Here is an 8,955-nt window from a genome sequence, read left to right on the forward strand (position 1 = left end):
AAGAGATATAAATGATGTTGGGAATCACTGGAGGTAGGGTGTGGTGTACAGATCAGAGTTGTTATGTATTAAAATAAATCAAGCCAAAAATAGCAATTATGGTTGACGGCAAATAGATCATGACTTGTAGGGAAGTGGATTATCAGTCACTGGCATTAATTAGAATTGTTTTAAACCCAAATGCAAAAAACAGTCAGAACAAAACACACAGTGATACAAAAGAGCCTAAATGGGTTTCCTCTAAAATCCATTTGCAGTTGTGGATACAAGAAGTTCAAAGTTAGGACTAAACATTTCAGGGTAACTTACATATAAAAAGCAGATGTTGAGGTGTAGTATGGGGATGGTTAGGTAGGGGAGGGGACAGTGCCGGTGTTATCTGGAAGTTCTAGTGTCCTGAAGCAGATTCATGACCAAAAATGTGGGCAACTCCTTTCCACTTACAGATGGTGCTTGACCAGTTGAATTCTTCCAGCAGTTTGTTCCTTGCCCATATTAATTTGGAGGACAGGGTAATATAATCAATTGCTCTGAGAATTGATTCACACTTGAAAATCAATGTGCCTTGAACATAAATGCTATCAGTCAACACCTGGCAGTCAATTAGGTAGTGTTGTCCAAACTGCTCGGTTTGTTCGAAACTCCAGAGTTATCAGCACTAGTGAAGAGACTTTTGTTTTCTCTCAAGAAACCATCAAGACTGCTTTGGCAAGAACAACCAGGAAATCCAGGAGCTAATATTTTGAATCTGAAGCACCATCATGTAAACTTACATGATCCAAGATCTCACTTAGATGGTAAACTTACATGGATCCAAGATCTCACTTCCCTCATGTGGCAGGAGGAGAATATAGCAGAAGACCCCAGAGATTCTAGAATCTTAAGTATCCACAAAAAAGATGACAATACTGATTACAGTAGTAACAAAGGAATCTCCCTGCTGCTTGACCACAGCAAAAAATGTCACAGAATTTTTCTGGAGATCCATCCTACCAATAGCTAACTACCTTATTCTTGTCAGAAAACCCAGATTCCAACCACATACCAGTACAAAAGATATGATATCCACCACACAACAAATTCAGAAGAAAATGTGGTGAGCAATAACAGCCACAATACATTATTGTCATGGTCCAGTCCATCAATCCTGATTCCAGGTTTTCCTGTTTTCTCCCTTGTTCTGTTAGATGCCTTAATTGAGGCACCTGATTCTCATTTTGAACTGGCACATAAATACCTCTCAAACCAAGGATTCCCTGCTGGATTGCTCCCTTCCCCTCCCCATTTGAATCCCTGGCAGTTTATCTCAACTGTTACTTTGGCACTAACCTTCTACTGTAATCTTTGTCTGTTACCTTCGCGTGCTACCTTGCCTGTATCGTCGCCTAGTTCAGCTGCCTGAGTGAGACTGGAGCCATGTCTTGTCAAGATAAGAAACTATTTATCGTTGAGTTTGGAACTATCTCTTTGTGTCCCTGTGTTTTGTGTCCATGCTCAGAAGAGTCCTGGCCCTAGGTCCTGTTCCCTAGGAGGGGTCCTTACTCTGTGTAAAGCCCCAGGCCTAAGTGCTGCTCCGAAGGAAGGGTCCTGGCTCTGTGTTCTGTGTTCCTGAGTTCCAATTTCCAGGTGCCGTGTTCAAGTCTTGTCCAAGTCAGGGCTTTGTGTTCTCGCCCAGCCTGATGCTGGAGATTCCCTGTCCTGTGCTGCATCGTTCACATTTGAATCCTTGGCAGTTATCTGGGCAAATATCCTCAGCAGTCATCCCGGCCCGTGTTCAAGAAAGGGTCCCGGCCCTGCATCCTGTAAGGGTCCCGGTGGCTCCGAGCCCAAGTAGGAGTCCTGGCTCCGTACCCTAGAGCCTAACCCAGCCAAGTCCAAGAGCCAAGCCAAATCTAGTTCAAGAGGCACGTCCTGCACTGGAGATTCCTCGTCCTGCGCTGAGATTCCTCGTCCAGCCTGGTGCAGGAGTTCCCTCGTCCTGTCCAAGCCAAGACCAAGAACCTTGTCCTGTCCAAGTCAAGGTTTTGTGTTCTCGTTCAGTCCACCTGCCTCGTCCTGTGCAGGAGTTCCATGCCCAGTCCTGTAGCCACGTACTGTCCACGTCTATACAGGAGAAATCCATATACACTACATCTACTGCTCTACCTTCATCAACGTGTTTAGTCACATCCTCAAAAAATTCAGTCAGGCTCATAAGGCCTGACCTGCCTTTGACAAAGCCATGCTGACTATTCCTAATCATATTATGCCTCTCCAAATGTTCATAAATCCTGCCTCTCAGGATCTTTTCCATCAACTTACCAACCACTGAAGTAAGACTCACTGGTCTATAATTTCCTGGGCTATCTCTACACCCTTTCTTGAATAAGGGAACAACATCCGCAACCCTCCAATCCTCCAGAACCTCTCCCGTCCCCATTGATGATGCAAAGATCTTTGCCAGAGGCTCATCAATCTATTCCCTCGCCACGCACAGTAGCCTGGTGTGCATCTCATCCGGTCCCTTTGTTAGAAGGAATAAAGGCAAAGACTATTTTCTGAATGGGCAGTGGATTCAGAAATCAGAGGGGCAAAGGGACTTGCGAACTCGAGTGCTGGATCCCCTGGAATATACTTGCAGTATATTAACTTGCAATAGTAAGGAAGACAAATGCTATGTTAGCATTCATTTTGGGAAGTTTATAGGTTAAAAGCAAGGATGTAATGCTGAGGCTTTATAGTAGATTGGTCGGACCACATTTGGTGTACTCTGAGCAGTTTGGGGTCTCATTTCAAAGAATGGATGTGCTGGCACGAGAGAGCACCCAGAGGATGCTTATGAGAATGATCCAGGAATGAAAGCATTAACATATGCAGACTGTTTGGTTGTCCTTGGCCTGAACTCACTGGAGTTTGGAAGGATGAGGTGGGGATCTCACTGAATGTTGAAAGGCTTCGACAGAGTGGATATGGAGAAGATGTTTCCATTATTGGGGGAGTTTACAACTAGAGGGCACAGCCTCTGAATAGAAGGATGTCTCTTGAGAATGAGACGAGGAGGAATTTCTTCAGCCGGAGGACACCGAATCTATGGAATTCATTGGCAACTATGGAAGACAAGTCATGATCAGCCATGATGGAATGGTGGAGCAGACTCAATGGGCTGAAAGGCTTAACTCTGCTCTTATATCTTGTGGTCTTATAAAGAGCCCAACAAATTTGGATCTACGTTCCAAAATTGGTAGATGTTGGTGCAGAATGCTTGGATACTGTTATGGTACTCTTCAAAGACTCCAGATTCTGAAATATTCTCATTAGATTTGGAAGTTCTTAAATTAAATTTAAAGAAGAAGAGGGAAAATTAAGATCTAAGTACCAGTTAAAGCAACACCAAATGTCAAGGAAATGCCAGAACTGGTTATTAAGAATGTGGAATAGGTTTCATGGAGTTGATGCAATGAATTAGCAGACATAGAGGATGGTTAAAGACCAGAAACTGGAACAGAAATGAACCAGAACTTTTCTGTTTACATTGTTGTTACCTTGGGTAGGGGTCAGTGGTGGACCTTATCTACAGAAATGGCTATCATGAAAGGTCAGAGAATTATTTAGCTATGTTTGCTGAAGATATTAAAGTTGATGGAGAAGAAGCCTGGAGCAGACTCAATGCAGAGTTTACAGAAGGATTTAGGAAGATGAGTGAGAAAGAAGATAACACATGGAAACTAATGTGGAAGATGAGGCATAATTCATTTTGAATGACAAGAATAACAAAACAGATTTTTTGTTAAATCAATGAAAATCAGTAAACATTACTATTGCATGAGATCTGGAAAGCAAAACACAAACCACAGAAAAAAATATGGGTACATCCAGCAGTCATGAGGGGAAATGGTATGTTGGCTTTTGCTGCCAGGATTTGGTGTACCAGAGGAAAGAACGTTTGCTGCAATTTTGAACACACCTGGAATAATGCCATATGTACCTAGAAGACAGAGATAAGCATTGAAGAGACTCAGTAGGATAGACCCATTTTATTGAAGGTCACAAGAATGGTCATTGAAACATAATACACTCAGAGGATTTGCCATGCTAAATAATGAGAGACTGATTTTTCCTGTGTGTAAGGTCCATAGTTAAAGAGTACGTTTCAAGATAAGGGCTTGGCCAATTATGACTGAGGTGTAAAGAATTTTCTTTACTCAGATATTTGTGACTCCTTTCTTAGGCTCCACCTCAATGGGCAATACGTATTTTGTCACTGAGTATTTAAAAGGGAGATATTGGTAGATTTTGGTGAGAAAGGAATATGGAAATTTGACAAGAAATGTGCCCCAGGGTAGAGTATTAGCCATGATATAACTTTTCTCCAGAATAGACAGAGAAATCGATGGCCTCTTCATATTGCACTGCTAAGTGTTCTTTCATCAAACTACTTTGTCTGCTAACAACAGAAATGTAACAAGATGATGAAGTACCTATCATCAATCTAGCCACTGGATATATTGATATTAAAAGCAGATACTGATCAATCAGTTCTCCAAATATCTTCTCTCAAGCATCTACCTAAATTGGGAGGGTAACTCGTAGCCGGTAAAATGGTGTTGAAAAGTCACAGCAGTTTGTGTGTTGCTCCAATAGGAATAATCAAACATTCCAATTTAGGACTACTGCAACGGAGATCTACAGTCACAGCCATGGGTAGTTTAGTAACAGCACCATTTTAAGATGCTTAAAAAATATTGATATTCAAAATCAACAAACCATGGAGAGCAAATTTTCTTTAAGAAAATGGAAGCAGGGACACCATAGCGGTCTATAGCTACAAACGAAACACAGAGGCCTTAGACTTCTGCTCCCAATGATCCTGTTGGTGAAAGTACAGCCTCTGAAAAATAAAGTTGAAGACCCCAGAGCAAGATTGTTGTATAAAAGCGACATCAGGGACTGCTGTATATTTTGCTTCATGGAAACATCGCTCTCCTCTGCCATTTTGAATGCAGTGCTGCAGCCCGTTTGCTTCACCATTCCCTTCAAAGACAGGACATCTCAATCTTTTAAAGGCAAAGGAAGTGGAGTAAGATTTATGATTAACTTATGATAGTGCAAAAACTTGGCTTATATCTCAGTCTGACATGGAACACCTAGCAGACAAGTGCGTGTCTACTACACCCAAGATGCCAAAAAGAGCAACCAGAGGGTTAGGTTCTAAATGGAAATTAAGAATATGAGATAGGGTTGAAAAAACTTCTCTCCAGAATTTCTCTAGACTAGGACAGGCCCAGTACCTATGGATAAGAGAACCCTCACCCCCTTTACCTTATCACAAATGGGACTAATGTCAGGGGAAAACCACAACAATTTAGTTTTCAACATATGAGCCCTGTGTATAACCTTAAACTGCAAGAGGCATTGGCGAACACACAAAGAGGTTGAGTTAACTGAGTTAAGAATTGAATCTAAACCGCATCAGATAGGGAGCTATTTAGATTGTTCCCAGGCATTTCTAATTTTATTGAAGGGGACACGCCTCAAAATCACTAACTTATCCCGAATAGCAGATATTAAACCTTTACCCAATGGATTGATACAAAGAAACAGGTCCAGAATGTTTTTCTCAGGCATCTAAGGAAAGTTTGATATTAAAGGGTTAATGAAATGTCTAGTTTGAAGATAGGTAAAGAAATGAGTATTAGGTAGGTTAAACTTTACAGACAATTGTTGAAAATTTGCAAAATGATTATCTATAAAAAGATCTTCAAAGCACTTAATACCCTTCCTATACCAATCGTAAAATGTTGAATCATGCAAAGAAGGTAGGAAAAGATGACTGTGTAAAATAGTGCTGGAGAGAGAAAAACCACGAAGACCATTACATTTTCTGAACTGAGCCCATATTCTCAGAGTATGTCTAATAAGAGGATTAATAATTAGTCTAGGGAAATGACAAGGAAATGCGGATCCGAGAAGTGCAGAAATGGGAAGATCCTTAGTAGACTTCAACTCCATTGCCACCCATTTTGGGCAGTCAGACCGATTATGGAAGAAAGACCAAAAAAAATAAGACAATGAATATTGGCTGCCCAATAATATAAACAAAAATTAGGCAAGGCCATACCACCTTCCTTTGGGTCTGACTAAACGTCAAACATTATCTTTTGCCTCTCTCTTGGCTAGACGGTTAATTCTTCTTAGGTGCAAAGATGCTGCCCCAGCCTCTCATGCTCAATGGCTGAGTGATATTATGTCCTGTTTAGACCTTGAAAAGATTTGTTATTCACTTCATAATTCTGACATAAAGTTTCATAAGGTGTGGGGACCTTTTATTGAATATTTTCATCACTCCTCTTTAGATTAAGTTTATCCTTTTTTTGTATGCGACCATCCCTGACACTCAGCTATTTTTATTCTGTAAGTTTTACGGTTTTTTGTGAATTACATTATAGTTTTGGTAGTCAGCATTATATTTTCTTTTTTTCTTATATATATTCAGAGCTCTGTGGAGTTGAATGCTCCGATTAATTTTTTTTCTTTTAACACAGAAATGGTTGGCCTGGGTTTTTTTTCCAGTGGCAGGTTGGGGTGGATACTAATCTTGCATGATTTTATTTTGGGTGCTTTTTTTATTGTTATGAATTATGTATTGGACATGTTTGTTTTGCACTGTATAAATCTCCATTTTGTTCATGGTTTTTTTTTCTGTAGCTCTATTGTAGAAACTCATAAAAATTAATAAAAAATAACATCTAGCAGCCAAATGCCATCCATTTTATCTGCTGAGGGAGTTTTCCTGGGAGCTATGGTCCACCTCTGCTCAACATTAGTCAGGCACTAGAGAAGCAGAGTAATGTTATCAACAGCAATGAATCTGAACACACTGATGCCTTATCTATCATTGTGGGTAATTTCATCCAGGACAGCCTGAAGAAGTCTCTGAACAATTATCACCAACATATCACCTGTGGAGCCAGAGGAGGTAACAGATTAGACCACTGTTATACTACCATCAGGAATGCTTACCATGCCATCTCACACAAACTATTTCAAAAGACAGGACTGCTTTAAATTGGTGGACTCTACAATATTCATGGATTCATCTTCAAGTCTGAATGAGTGCACCACATTTACCATCAACCTCATTAGGACCTGTGTGAATGATTGTGTGTCTTCGAGAACATACCATACACAAACCAAAAACTGCAGATGAAGCAGGAAATTTGCAATTTGCTGAGGGCTAGATCTGTGGCATTCAAGACTGGTGGTGCAGAATGATACAGGAAGTAGACCACTTCTTTTTCCAGTCCCATACAGTGGCCCCTCCATAACAGACAGTGGTGCAACCTGTTTATTGTTTATTGACCACAGGAGGAGGAAACTAGAGATCCTCACTGGTGGATCAGAAGTGGAGAGAGCCAGAAACCTTAAATTCCACAGCATTATCATTTGAAAGTATCTGTCCTGTAAGTGTCATTACTAAAGAAAGTACGGCAGCACCTCTACTTTCTTAGAAGTGTGTGAAGATTTGGCATATCATCGAAAACCTTGACAAACTTCCATAGATGCGTGATGGAGAGTATCCTGACTGGTCGCATTATGGCCTGGCGTGGAAACACTATTTAAAGGTGGGAAAACAATCCCAACTGAGGTTAGGGAATCGGATGTATGCCAACTTTGGCAGGTTTTGCAGGACATCACTTTCTACAAAGCAAAGCCTAACATTTATGAATGGCTGTGATGCTTCACTCCCAGATGAGCCCAATGCCTTTTTTATGCATACTTTGAAAGGGAGAATAAAACTACACCCATGCAAATACCTGCAGCATCCGGCAACTCTGTGATCTCTGTCTTGGAGTCCAAAGTCAGAACATCTTTCAAGAGGGTTAACCCTTGCAAGGTGTCAAGCCCTGATGGTGTACCTAGTAGGGCTATGAAAACCTGGGCCAACCAACTGGTGGAAATGTTCCAAGGGCATCTTCAACCTCGCTGCTACATTCAGATGTTCCCACCTGCTTCAAAGGGACGACAGTTGTACCAGTGCCCAAACAGAGCAGAGTGATCTGCCTTAACGATTTTTGTCTAGTTGCACTCACATCTACAGTGATGAAGTGCTTTAAGAGGTTTGTTACGGCTAAAATCAACTCTCCTAAGCAAGAAGCTGGACCTGCTGCAATTTGCTTATCGCCACAATAGGTTTAAAGCAGATGCATTCTCACAGGATATATGCACCTAGAAGGCAAAGATAGGGAAACTGCACTTACATGCGCAGTGAACGTAGCCAAACCTTTAGACCCAACCATATCTCAATAGTAAAGCTAAAGACATGATCATAAAGAATAGCAAAAGCATTTCAGTAGCTACAGCTTTGAGATCTATTCAGACCTGTGCACATCAAGCACAAGGGATCCAATCTTTATTTGCCAAATTCTGCTCAATTAGATTCCTACCAACCATCAGCAAAATGCTGTGAAGTGCCATGGTCTGTTCTTTCCTGTCCGTAGATACTCAATCTGGATTTCACTGGGTCCACTTTGTACTGTACAATATTAATAAATATCTGCTGACAAATTTAAAATTTGCATCAAAATTAAAACTTGTTAAATATTAGAGAAAGATATTCCTATAGTTTAAAAAATCTTTATCAATAAAACTGCTCAATGGATCTCTGAATTGTAGACAGTTTGTCCCCATCAAGAAAGCACTACCAATTAAGCAGACCTATTTTAGAGGTTCACTGAGAGAAGAATTTAAACATTGGGCTTATCACGTGTCAGGTTTGTATGTTCAACTTGTATGGACACACAGGAATGATGAATAAATGAATGGTAAAGAATTCCAAATCAAATTACTGACTGTGCTTCTCTAATTATATTCTGATATTAGATTACCAGCTGATGAAATGATCAGGTGTTTGTATACTAAATATGGGAACTGAACCTGCTGTGCCGACAAAAAACGGTATATATAAATTGTGCAGAG

The sequence above is a fragment of the Mobula hypostoma genome, chromosome 22 (assembly GCF_963921235.1).
Source record: "Mobula hypostoma chromosome 22, sMobHyp1.1, whole genome shotgun sequence".
Taxonomy (NCBI): Eukaryota; Metazoa; Chordata; class Chondrichthyes; order Myliobatiformes; family Myliobatidae; genus Mobula; species Mobula hypostoma.